The sequence below is a fragment of the Ranitomeya variabilis genome, chromosome 2 (assembly GCF_051348905.1).
Source record: "Ranitomeya variabilis isolate aRanVar5 chromosome 2, aRanVar5.hap1, whole genome shotgun sequence".
In the NCBI taxonomy this organism is placed as follows: Eukaryota; Metazoa; Chordata; class Amphibia; order Anura; family Dendrobatidae; genus Ranitomeya; species Ranitomeya variabilis.
This window is the reverse complement of record NC_135233.1, coordinates 482,298,368-482,311,057: the sequence shown is the minus strand read 5'-3', so window position 1 is coordinate 482,311,057 and position 12,690 is coordinate 482,298,368.

The window sequence follows — 12,690 nt, the reverse complement described above, 5'->3', positions numbered from 1 at the left end:
CAGCTCAGCAAGTTAAAATTGTTATCTCATTCCTGCGTGGCGACCCTCAGGATTGGGCTTTCTCGTTGGCGCCAGGAGATCCGGCATTGGCGAATGTTGATGCGTTTTTTCTGGCGCTCGGATTGCTTTATGAGGAGCCTAATCTTGAAATTCAGGCAGAAAAAGCTCTACTGGCTATCTCTCAGGGCCAGGATGAAGCTGAAGTGTATTGCAAAAATTTCGGAAATGGTCCGTGCTTACTCAATGGAATGAATGTGCTCTGGCCGCAAATTTCAGAAATGGCCTTTCTGAAGCCATTAAGAATGTGATGGTGGGTTTCACAATTCCTACAAGTCTGAATGATTCTATGGCGCTGGCTATTCAGATTGATCGGCGTTTGCGGGAGCGCAAATCCGCTAATCCTCTGGCGGTCTTGTCTGAACAGACACCTGTCTCAATGCAATGTGATAGAATCCTGACTAGAACCGAACGACAAAATCATAGACGTCAGAATGGGTTGTGTTTTTACTGTGGTGATTCTTCACATGTTATATCAGCATGCTCTAAACGCCTAACCAAGGTTGTCAGTCCAGTCACCATTGGTAATTTGCAGCCTAAATTTATTTTGTCGGTGACTTTAATTTGTTAATTGTCTTCCTACCCTGTTATGGCGTTTGTGGATTCAGGTGCTGCCCTGAGTCTTATGGACTTGTCGTTTGCCAAGCGCTGTGGTTTTGTCCTGGAGCCTTTAAAAGTTCCTATTCCTCTCAGGGGAATTGATGCTACGCCACTGGCGGAAAATAAACCGCAGTATTGGACACAAGTGACCATGTGCATGACTCCTGAACATCGGGAGGTGATTCGTTTTCCTGTTCTGCATAAAATGAATGATTTGGTCGTTTTAGGTCTGCTATGGTTACAGACCCATAATCCTGTTTTGGATTGGAAGGCTATGTCTGTGTCGAGTTGGGGTTGTCAGGGAATTAATTGCGATTCTCTGCCGGTGTCTATTGCTACTTCTACTCCTTCAGAAGTTCCTGAGTATTTGTGTGACTATCAGGATGTATTCAGTGAGTCCAGGTCCAGTGCTCTTCCTCCTCATAGGGACTGTGACTGCGCTATAGATTTGATTCCTGGCAGTAAATTTCCTAAGGGACGATTATTTAATTTGTCTGTACCCGAGCATGCCTCGATGCGTTCTTATGTCAAGGAGTCTTTGGAGAAGGGGCATATTCGTCCATCCTTTTCCCCTCTTGGTGCGGGATTCTTTTTTGTGGCCAAGAAAGACGGGTCTTTGAGACCTTGTATAGACTATCGGCTTCTGAATAAAATCACTGTTAAGTTTCAGTATCCTTTGCCACTATTGTCAGACTTGTTTGCTCGGATTAAGGGTGCCAAGTGGTTCACCAAGATAGATCTTCGTGGTGCGTACAACCTTGTGCGCATTAGGCAGGGAGATGAATGGAAAACTGCATTCAATACGCCCGAAGGTCATTTTGAATACTTGGTGATGCCCTTTGGGCTCTCTAATGCTCCTTCAGTGTTTCAGTCCTTTATGCATGATATCTTCCGGAAGTATCTGGATAAATTTATGATTGTTTATCTGGATGATATTCTGGTTTTCTCGGATGATTGGGATTCTCATGTAAAGCAGGTCAGGATGGTGTTTCAGGTTTTGCGTAATAATGCTTTATTTGTGAAGGGCTCAAAGTGTCTCTTTGGAGTGCAGAAGGTTTCTTTTTTGGGTTTTATTTTCTCCCCTTCTGCTGTGGAGATGGACCCAGTCAAGGTCCGAGCTATTCATGATTGGACTCAGCCCACGTCTGTTAAGAGTCTTCAGAAGTTCTTGGGGTTTGCTAATTTCTACCGTCGCTTTATCGCTAATTTTTCTAGCGTTGTTAAACCTTTGACGGATATGACCAAGAAAGGTTCTAATGTGGCTAATTGGGCTCCTGCAGCCGTGGAGGCCTTCCAGGAGCTGAAGCGCCGGTTTACTTCGGCGCCTGTTTTGTGCCAGCCTGATGTCTCACTTGCCTTTCAGGTTGAAGTGGATGCTTCTGAGATCGGTGCTGGGGCTGTTTTGTCGCAGAGAGGCTCTGGTTGCTCTGTGATGAGACCATTTGCCTTTTTCTCTAGGAAGTTTTCGCCTGCCGAGCGGAACTATGATGTTGGTAATCGGGAGTTGTTGGCCATGAAGTGGGCATTTGAGGAGTGGCGTCATTGGCTCGAGGGTGCTAAGCATCGTGTGGTGGTCTTGACTGATCACAAAAATCTGATGTATCTCGAGTCTGCTAAGCGCCTGAATCCTAGACAGGCTCGTTGGTCATTGTTTTTCTCTCATTTTGACTTTGTGGTCTCGTACCTGCCTGGTTCGAAGAATGTTAAGGCTGATGCTCTTTCTAGGAGCTTTGTGCCTGACTCTCCTGGAGTCTCGGAGCCAGCTGGTATTCTTAAAGAGGGAGTAATCGTGTCAGCCATATCTCCTGATTTGCGACGTGTGTTGCAGAGATTTCAGGCTGGTAGACCTGACTCTTGTCCACCCGACAGACTGTTTGTTCCTGATAAATGGACCAGCAGAGTCATTTCCGAGGTTCATTCCTCGGTGTTGGCAGGGCATCCGGGAATTTTTGGTACCCGAGATTTGGTGGCTAGGTCCTTTTGGTGGCCTTCCTTGTCACGGGATGTGCGGTCATTTGTGCAGTCCTGTGGGACTTGTGCTCGGGCTAAGCCTTGTTGTTCTCGTGCTAGCGGGTTGCTTTTGCCCTTGCCCGTCCCGAAGAGGCCTTGGACACACATTTCCATGGATTTCATTTCTGATCTTCCGGTGTCTCAAGGAATGTCTGTCATCTGGGTGGTGTGTGATAGTTTTTCCAAGATGGTCCATTTGGTACCCTTGCCTAAGTTGCCTTCCTCTTCCGATCTGGTTCCTTTGTTTTTTCAGAATGTGGTTCGTTTACACGGCATTCCGGAGAATATCGTGTCTGACAGAGGATCCCAGTTTGTGTCCAGATTCTGGCGATCTTTTTGTGCTAAGATGGGCATTGATTTGTCGTTTTCATCTGCCTTTCATCCTCAGACTAATGGTCAAACGGAGCGAACTAATCAGACACTGGAGGCTTATTTGAGATGTTTTGTTTCTGCGGACCAGGATGATTGGGTGACCTTCTTGCCATTGGCTGAGTTTGCCCTTAATAATCGGGCTAGTTCTGCTACTTTGGTTTCGCCATTCTTCTGCAACTCTGGTTTTCATCCTCGTTTCTCCGCGGGTCATGTTGAGTCTTCTGACTGTCCTGGGGTGGATTCCGTGGTGGATAGGTTGCAGCAGATTTGGAATCATGTGGTGGACAACTTGAAGTTGTCACAGGAGAAGGCTCAGCGTTTTGCCAACCGCCGCCGCGGTGTGGGTCCCCGACTTCGTGTTGGGGAATTGGTTTGGTTGTCTTCTCGGTATGTCCCTCTGAAGGTTTCCTCTCCTAAGTTTAACCCTCGCTTTATTGGTCCCTATAAAATTTTGGAAGTTCTCAACCCGGTTTCTTTTCGTTTGGATCTTCCGGTGTCGTTTGCCATTCACAACGTGTTCCATAGGTCTTTGTTGCGGCGGTACGTTGTGCCTGTGGTTCCTGCTGTTGAGCCTCCTGCTCCGGTGTTGGTTGAGGGCGAGTTGGAGTACGTGGTAGAGAAGATTTTGGATTCTCGTCTCTCTAGACGGAGGCTTCAGTATTTGGTCAAATGGAAGGGCTATGGTCAGGAGGATAATTCCTGGGTGGTCGCCTCTGATGTTCATGCGGCCGATTTGGTTCGTGCCTTCCACGCTGCTCATCCTGATCGCCCTGGTGGTCTTGGTGAGGGTTTGGTGACCCCTCCTTAAAGGGGGGGTACTGTTGAGAACTGTACTTCTTGGCTCCCTCTTGTGGTCACTAGTGGATTGGCACTTGGATTGTCTTTTCCCAGGTTGGTCTCACCTGCTTCGTTAGGTCTGGGGTGTTGCTATTTAAACTTCCTGGATTTTCAGTCCAGTGCCTGGCATCGTTGTATTCAGTTCATTTCTGTTTGCTCCTGTCTTCAGGTCCTGGTTCTTTGCAAGATAAGCTAAGTCCTGCTTTCTTATTTTTGTTTCTTTCGCATGGTTCATATTTTTGTCCAGCTTGTATAAAATGTGATTCCTGATATCGCTGGAAGCTCTAGGGGGCTGATATTCTCCCCCCTCACCGTTAGTCGGTTTGGGGGTTCTTGGATATTCAGCGTGGATATTTTGCAGGGTTTTTTGCTGACCATATAAGTCATCTTACTATATTCTGCTATTAGTCAGTGGGCCTCTCTTTGCTAAAATCTAGTTCATTCTTACGTTTGCCTTTTCTTCTTACCTCACCGTTATTATTTGTTGGGGGCTTGTATTACTTTGGGGTCTTTTCTCTGGAGGCAAGAAAGGTCTTATTTTCCCTGATAGGGTTAGTTAGTTCTCCGGCTGGTGCGAGACGTCTAGGATCAACGTAGGCACGTTCCCCGGCTACTGTTAGTTGTTTGTGCTAGGATCAGGTATATGGTCAGCCTAGTTACCACTTCCCTATGAGCTGGTATTTATGTTTGCAGACTTTGCTGTAATCTCTGAGATTCCCTGCCATTGGAATCATAACAGTATGCCAGGCCTATGAATAGTTAATGCATTGCTGAAGTGGGATTAAAAGAAAAGAAGTTCTGAGTTTTTTTTTTTTTTTTTTCTTCCTCCCCTTTATCTCTGAGTGGCTTAAAGCTTTGCTGCAGACATGAATGTTCAGACCTTGATTACTAGTGTGGATCAGCTTGCTGCACGAGTGCAGAGCATTCAGGATTTTGTTGTTAGCAGTCCTATGTCAGAGCCTAAGATACCTATTCCTGAGCTGTTCTCTGGAGATCGATTTAAATTTGGGAACTTTAGGAATAATTGTAAATTGTTTCTATCTTTGAAATCTCGTTCGTCTGGAGATTCAGCTCAGCAAGTTAAAATTGTTATCTCATTCCTGCGTGGCGACCCTCAGGATTGGGCTTTCTCGTTGGCGCCAGGAGATCCGGCATTGGCGAATGTTGATGCGTTTTTTCTGGCGCTCGGATTGCTTTATGAGGAGCCTAATCTTGAAATTCAGGCAGAAAAAGCTCTACTGGCTATCTCTCAGGGCCAGGATGAAGCTGAAGTGTATTGCAAAAATTTCGGAAATGGTCCGTGCTTACTCAATGGAATGAATGTGCTCTGGCCGCAAATTTCAGAAATGGCCTTTCTGAAGCCATTAAGAATGTGATGGTGGGTTTCACAATTCCTACAAGTCTGAATGATTCTATGGCGCTGGCTATTCAGATTGATCGGCGTTTGCGGGAGCGCAAATCCGCTAATCCTCTGGCGGTCTTGTCTGAACAGACACCTGTCTCAATGCAATGTGATAGAATCCTGACTAGAACCGAACGACAAAATCATAGACGTCAGAATGGGTTGTGTTTTTACTGTGGTGATTCTTCACATGTTATATCAGCATGCTCTAAACGCCTAACCAAGGTTGTCAGTCCAGTCACCATTGGTAATTTGCAGCCTAAATTTATTTTGTCGGTGACTTTAATTTGTTAATTGTCTTCCTACCCTGTTATGGCGTTTGTGGATTCAGGTGCTGCCCTGAGTCTTATGGACTTGTCGTTTGCCAAGCGCTGTGGTTTTGTCCTGGAGCCTTTAAAAGTTCCTATTCCTCTCAGGGGAATTGATGCTACGCCACTGGCGGAAAATAAACCGCAGTATTGGACACAAGTGACCATGTGCATGACTCCTGAACATCGGGAGGTGATTCGTTTTCCTGTTCTGCATAAAATGAATGATTTGGTCGTTTTAGGTCTGCTATGGTTACAGACCCATAATCCTGTTTTGGATTGGAAGGCTATGTCTGTGTCGAGTTGGGGTTGTCAGGGAATTAATTGCGATTCTCTGCCGGTGTCTATTGCTACTTCTACTCCTTCAGAAGTTCCTGAGTATTTGTGTGACTATCAGGATGTATTCAGTGAGTCCAGGTCCAGTGCTCTTCCTCCTCATAGGGACTGTGACTGCGCTATAGATTTGATTCCTGGCAGTAAATTTCCTAAGGGACGATTATTTAATTTGTCTGTACCCGAGCATGCCTCGATGCGTTCTTATGTCAAGGAGTCTTTGGAGAAGGGGCATATTCGTCCATCCTTTTCCCCTCTTGGTGCGGGATTCTTTTTTGTGGCCAAGAAAGACGGGTCTTTGAGACCTTGTATAGACTATCGGCTTCTGAATAAAATCACTGTTAAGTTTCAGTATCCTTTGCCACTATTGTCAGACTTGTTTGCTCGGATTAAGGGTGCCAAGTGGTTCACCAAGATAGATCTTCGTGGTGCGTACAACCTTGTGCGCATTAGGCAGGGAGATGAATGGAAAACTGCATTCAATACGCCCGAAGGTCATTTTGAATACTTGGTGATGCCCTTTGGGCTCTCTAATGCTCCTTCAGTGTTTCAGTCCTTTATGCATGATATCTTCCGGAAGTATCTGGATAAATTTATGATTGTTTATCTGGATGATATTCTGGTTTTCTCGGATGATTGGGATTCTCATGTAAAGCAGGTCAGGATGGTGTTTCAGGTTTTGCGTAATAATGCTTTATTTGTGAAGGGCTCAAAGTGTCTCTTTGGAGTGCAGAAGGTTTCTTTTTTGGGTTTTATTTTCTCCCCTTCTGCTGTGGAGATGGACCCAGTCAAGGTCCGAGCTATTCATGATTGGACTCAGCCCACGTCTGTTAAGAGTCTTCAGAAGTTCTTGGGGTTTGCTAATTTCTACCGTCGCTTTATCGCTAATTTTTCTAGCGTTGTTAAACCTTTGACGGATATGACCAAGAAAGGTTCTAATGTGGCTAATTGGGCTCCTGCAGCCGTGGAGGCCTTCCAGGAGCTGAAGCGCCGGTTTACTTCGGCGCCTGTTTTGTGCCAGCCTGATGTCTCACTTGCCTTTCAGGTTGAAGTGGATGCTTCTGAGATCGGTGCTGGGGCTGTTTTGTCGCAGAGAGGCTCTGGTTGCTCTGTGATGAGACCATTTGCCTTTTTCTCTAGGAAGTTTTCGCCTGCCGAGCGGAACTATGATGTTGGTAATCGGGAGTTGTTGGCCATGAAGTGGGCATTTGAGGAGTGGCGTCATTGGCTCGAGGGTGCTAAGCATCGTGTGGTGGTCTTGACTGATCACAAAAATCTGATGTATCTCGAGTCTGCTAAGCGCCTGAATCCTAGACAGGCTCGTTGGTCATTGTTTTTCTCTCATTTTGACTTTGTGGTCTCGTACCTGCCTGGTTCGAAGAATGTTAAGGCTGATGCTCTTTCTAGGAGCTTTGTGCCTGACTCTCCTGGAGTCTCGGAGCCAGCTGGTATTCTTAAAGAGGGAGTAATCGTGTCAGCCATATCTCCTGATTTGCGACGTGTGTTGCAGAGATTTCAGGCTGGTAGACCTGACTCTTGTCCACCCGACAGACTGTTTGTTCCTGATAAATGGACCAGCAGAGTCATTTCCGAGGTTCATTCCTCGGTGTTGGCAGGGCATCCGGGAATTTTTGGTACCCGAGATTTGGTGGCTAGGTCCTTTTGGTGGCCTTCCTTGTCACGGGATGTGCGGTCATTTGTGCAGTCCTGTGGGACTTGTGCTCGGGCTAAGCCTTGTTGTTCTCGTGCTAGCGGGTTGCTTTTGCCCTTGCCCGTCCCGAAGAGGCCTTGGACACACATTTCCATGGATTTCATTTCTGATCTTCCGGTGTCTCAAGGAATGTCTGTCATCTGGGTGGTGTGTGATAGTTTTTCCAAGATGGTCCATTTGGTACCCTTGCCTAAGTTGCCTTCCTCTTCCGATCTGGTTCCTTTGTTTTTTCAGAATGTGGTTCGTTTACACGGCATTCCGGAGAATATCGTGTCTGACAGAGGATCCCAGTTTGTGTCCAGATTCTGGCGATCTTTTTGTGCTAAGATGGGCATTGATTTGTCGTTTTCATCTGCCTTTCATCCTCAGACTAATGGTCAAACGGAGCGAACTAATCAGACACTGGAGGCTTATTTGAGATGTTTTGTTTCTGCGGACCAGGATGATTGGGTGACCTTCTTGCCATTGGCTGAGTTTGCCCTTAATAATCGGGCTAGTTCTGCTACTTTGGTTTCGCCATTCTTCTGCAACTCTGGTTTTCATCCTCGTTTCTCCGCGGGTCATGTTGAGTCTTCTGACTGTCCTGGGGTGGATTCCGTGGTGGATAGGTTGCAGCAGATTTGGAATCATGTGGTGGACAACTTGAAGTTGTCACAGGAGAAGGCTCAGCGTTTTGCCAACCGCCGCCGCGGTGTGGGTCCCCGACTTCGTGTTGGGGAATTGGTTTGGTTGTCTTCTCGGTATGTCCCTCTGAAGGTTTCCTCTCCTAAGTTTAACCCTCGCTTTATTGGTCCCTATAAAATTTTGGAAGTTCTCAACCCGGTTTCTTTTCGTTTGGATCTTCCGGTGTCGTTTGCCATTCACAACGTGTTCCATAGGTCTTTGTTGCGGCGGTACGTTGTGCCTGTGGTTCCTGCTGTTGAGCCTCCTGCTCCGGTGTTGGTTGAGGGCGAGTTGGAGTACGTGGTAGAGAAGATTTTGGATTCTCGTCTCTCTAGACGGAGGCTTCAGTATTTGGTCAAATGGAAGGGCTATGGTCAGGAGGATAATTCCTGGGTGGTCGCCTCTGATGTTCATGCGGCCGATTTGGTTCGTGCCTTCCACGCTGCTCATCCTGATCGCCCTGGTGGTCTTGGTGAGGGTTTGGTGACCCCTCCTTAAAGGGGGGGTACTGTTGAGAACTGTACTTCTTGGCTCCCTCTTGTGGTCACTAGTGGATTGGCACTTGGATTGTCTTTTCCCAGGTTGGTCTCACCTGCTTCGTTAGGTCTGGGGTGTTGCTATTTAAACTTCCTGGATTTTCAGTCCAGTGCCTGGCATCGTTGTATTCAGTTCATTTCTGTTTGCTCCTGTCTTCAGGTCCTGGTTCTTTGCAAGATAAGCTAAGTCCTGCTTTCTTATTTTTGTTTCTTTCGCATGGTTCATATTTTTGTCCAGCTTGTATAAAATGTGATTCCTGATATCGCTGGAAGCTCTAGGGGGCTGATATTCTCCCCCCTCACCGTTAGTCGGTTTGGGGGTTCTTGGATATTCAGCGTGGATATTTTGCAGGGTTTTTTGCTGACCATATAAGTCATCTTACTATATTCTGCTATTAGTCAGTGGGCCTCTCTTTGCTAAAATCTAGTTCATTCTTACGTTTGCCTTTTCTTCTTACCTCACCGTTATTATTTGTTGGGGGCTTGTATTACTTTGGGGTCTTTTCTCTGGAGGCAAGAAAGGTCTTATTTTCCCTGATAGGGTTAGTTAGTTCTCCGGCTGGTGCGAGACGTCTAGGATCAACGTAGGCACGTTCCCCGGCTACTGTTAGTTGTTTGTGCTAGGATCAGGTATATGGTCAGCCTAGTTACCACTTCCCTATGAGCTGGTATTTATGTTTGCAGACTTTGCTGTAATCTCTGAGATTCCCTGCCATTGGAATCATAACAGTATGCCAGGCCTATGAATAGTTAATGCATTGCTGAAGTGGGATTAAAAGAAAAGAAGTTCTGAGTTTTTTTTTTTTTTTTTTCTTCCTCCCCTTTATCTCTGAGTGGCTTAAAGCTTTGCTGCAGACATGAATGTTCAGACCTTGATTACTAGTGTGGATCAGCTTGCTGCACGAGTGCAGAGCATTCAGGATTTTGTTGTTAGCAGTCCTATGTCAGAGCCTAAGATACCTATTCCTGAGCTGTTCTCTGGAGATCGATTTAAATTTGGGAACTTTAGGAATAATTGTAAATTGTTTCTATCTTTGAAATCTCGTTCGTCTGGAGATTCAGCTCAGCAAGTTAAAATTGTTATCTCATTCCTGCGTGGCGACCCTCAGGATTGGGCTTTCTCGTTGGCGCCAGGAGATCCGGCATTGGCGAATGTTGATGCGTTTTTTCTGGCGCTCGGATTGCTTTATGAGGAGCCTAATCTTGAAATTCAGGCAGAAAAAGCTCTACTGGCTATCTCTCAGGGCCAGGATGAAGCTGAAGTGTATTGCAAAAATTTCGGAAATGGTCCGTGCTTACTCAATGGAATGAATGTGCTCTGGCCGCAAATTTCAGAAATGGCCTTTCTGAAGCCATTAAGAATGTGATGGTGGGTTTCACAATTCCTACAAGTCTGAATGATTCTATGGCGCTGGCTATTCAGATTGATCGGCGTTTGCGGGAGCGCAAATCCGCTAATCCTCTGGCGGTCTTGTCTGAACAGACACCTGTCTCAATGCAATGTGATAGAATCCTGACTAGAACCGAACGACAAAATCATAGACGTCAGAATGGGTTGTGTTTTTACTGTGGTGATTCTTCACATGTTATATCAGCATGCTCTAAACGCCTAACCAAGGTTGTCAGTCCAGTCACCATTGGTAATTTGCAGCCTAAATTTATTTTGTCGGTGACTTTAATTTGTTAATTGTCTTCCTACCCTGTTATGGCGTTTGTGGATTCAGGTGCTGCCCTGAGTCTTATGGACTTGTCGTTTGCCAAGCGCTGTGGTTTTGTCCTGGAGCCTTTAAAAGTTCCTATTCCTCTCAGGGGAATTGATGCTACGCCACTGGCGGAAAATAAACCGCAGTATTGGACACAAGTGACCATGTGCATGACTCCTGAACATCGGGAGGTGATTCGTTTTCCTGTTCTGCATAAAATGAATGATTTGGTCGTTTTAGGTCTGCTATGGTTACAGACCCATAATCCTGTTTTGGATTGGAAGGCTATGTCTGTGTCGAGTTGGGGTTGTCAGGGAATTAATTGCGATTCTCTGCCGGTGTCTATTGCTACTTCTACTCCTTCAGAAGTTCCTGAGTATTTGTGTGACTATCAGGATGTATTCAGTGAGTCCAGGTCCAGTGCTCTTCCTCCTCATAGGGACTGTGACTGCGCTATAGATTTGATTCCTGGCAGTAAATTTCCTAAGGGACGATTATTTAATTTGTCTGTACCCGAGCATGCCTCGATGCGTTCTTATGTCAAGGAGTCTTTGGAGAAGGGGCATATTCGTCCATCCTTTTCCCCTCTTGGTGCGGGATTCTTTTTTGTGGCCAAGAAAGACGGGTCTTTGAGACCTTGTATAGACTATCGGCTTCTGAATAAAATCACTGTTAAGTTTCAGTATCCTTTGCCACTATTGTCAGACTTGTTTGCTCGGATTAAGGGTGCCAAGTGGTTCACCAAGATAGATCTTCGTGGTGCGTACAACCTTGTGCGCATTAGGCAGGGAGATGAATGGAAAACTGCATTCAATACGCCCGAAGGTCATTTTGAATACTTGGTGATGCCCTTTGGGCTCTCTAATGCTCCTTCAGTGTTTCAGTCCTTTATGCATGATATCTTCCGGAAGTATCTGGATAAATTTATGATTGTTTATCTGGATGATATTCTGGTTTTCTCGGATGATTGGGATTCTCATGTAAAGCAGGTCAGGATGGTGTTTCAGGTTTTGCGTAATAATGCTTTATTTGTGAAGGGCTCAAAGTGTCTCTTTGGAGTGCAGAAGGTTTCTTTTTTGGGTTTTATTTTCTCCCCTTCTGCTGTGGAGATGGACCCAGTCAAGGTCCGAGCTATTCATGATTGGACTCAGCCCACGTCTGTTAAGAGTCTTCAGAAGTTCTTGGGGTTTGCTAATTTCTACCGTCGCTTTATCGCTAATTTTTCTAGCGTTGTTAAACCTTTGACGGATATGACCAAGAAAGGTTCTAATGTGGCTAATTGGGCTCCTGCAGCCGTGGAGGCCTTCCAGGAGCTGAAGCGCCGGTTTACTTCGGCGCCTGTTTTGTGCCAGCCTGATGTCTCACTTGCCTTTCAGGTTGAAGTGGATGCTTCTGAGATCGGTGCTGGGGCTGTTTTGTCGCAGAGAGGCTCTGGTTGCTCTGTGATGAGACCATTTGCCTTTTTCTCTAGGAAGTTTTCGCCTGCCGAGCGGAACTATGATGTTGGTAATCGGGAGTTGTTGGCCATGAAGTGGGCATTTGAGGAGTGGCGTCATTGGCTCGAGGGTGCTAAGCATCGTGTGGTGGTCTTGACTGATCACAAAAATCTGATGTATCTCGAGTCTGCTAAGCGCCTGAATCCTAGACAGGCTCGTTGGTCATTGTTTTTCTCTCATTTTGACTTTGTGGTCTCGTACCTGCCTGGTTCGAAGAATGTTAAGGCTGATGCTCTTTCTAGGAGCTTTGTGCCTGACTCTCCTGGAGTCTCGGAGCCAGCTGGTATTCTTAAAGAGGGAGTAATCGTGTCAGCCATATCTCCTGATTTGCGACGTGTGTTGCAGAGATTTCAGGCTGGTAGACCTGACTCTTGTCCACCCGACAGACTGTTTGTTCCTGATAAATGGACCAGCAGAGTCATTTCCGAGGTTCATTCCTCGGTGTTGGCAGGGCATCCGGGAATTTTTGGTACCCGAGATTTGGTGGCTAGGTCCTTTTGGTGGCCTTCCTTGTCACGGGATGTGCGGTCATTTGTGCAGTCCTGTGGGACTTGTGCTCGGGCTAAGCCTTGTTGTTCTCGTGCTAGCGGGTTGCTTTTGCCCTTGCCCGTCCCGAAGAGGCCTTGGACACACATTTCCATGGATTTCATTTCTGATCTTCC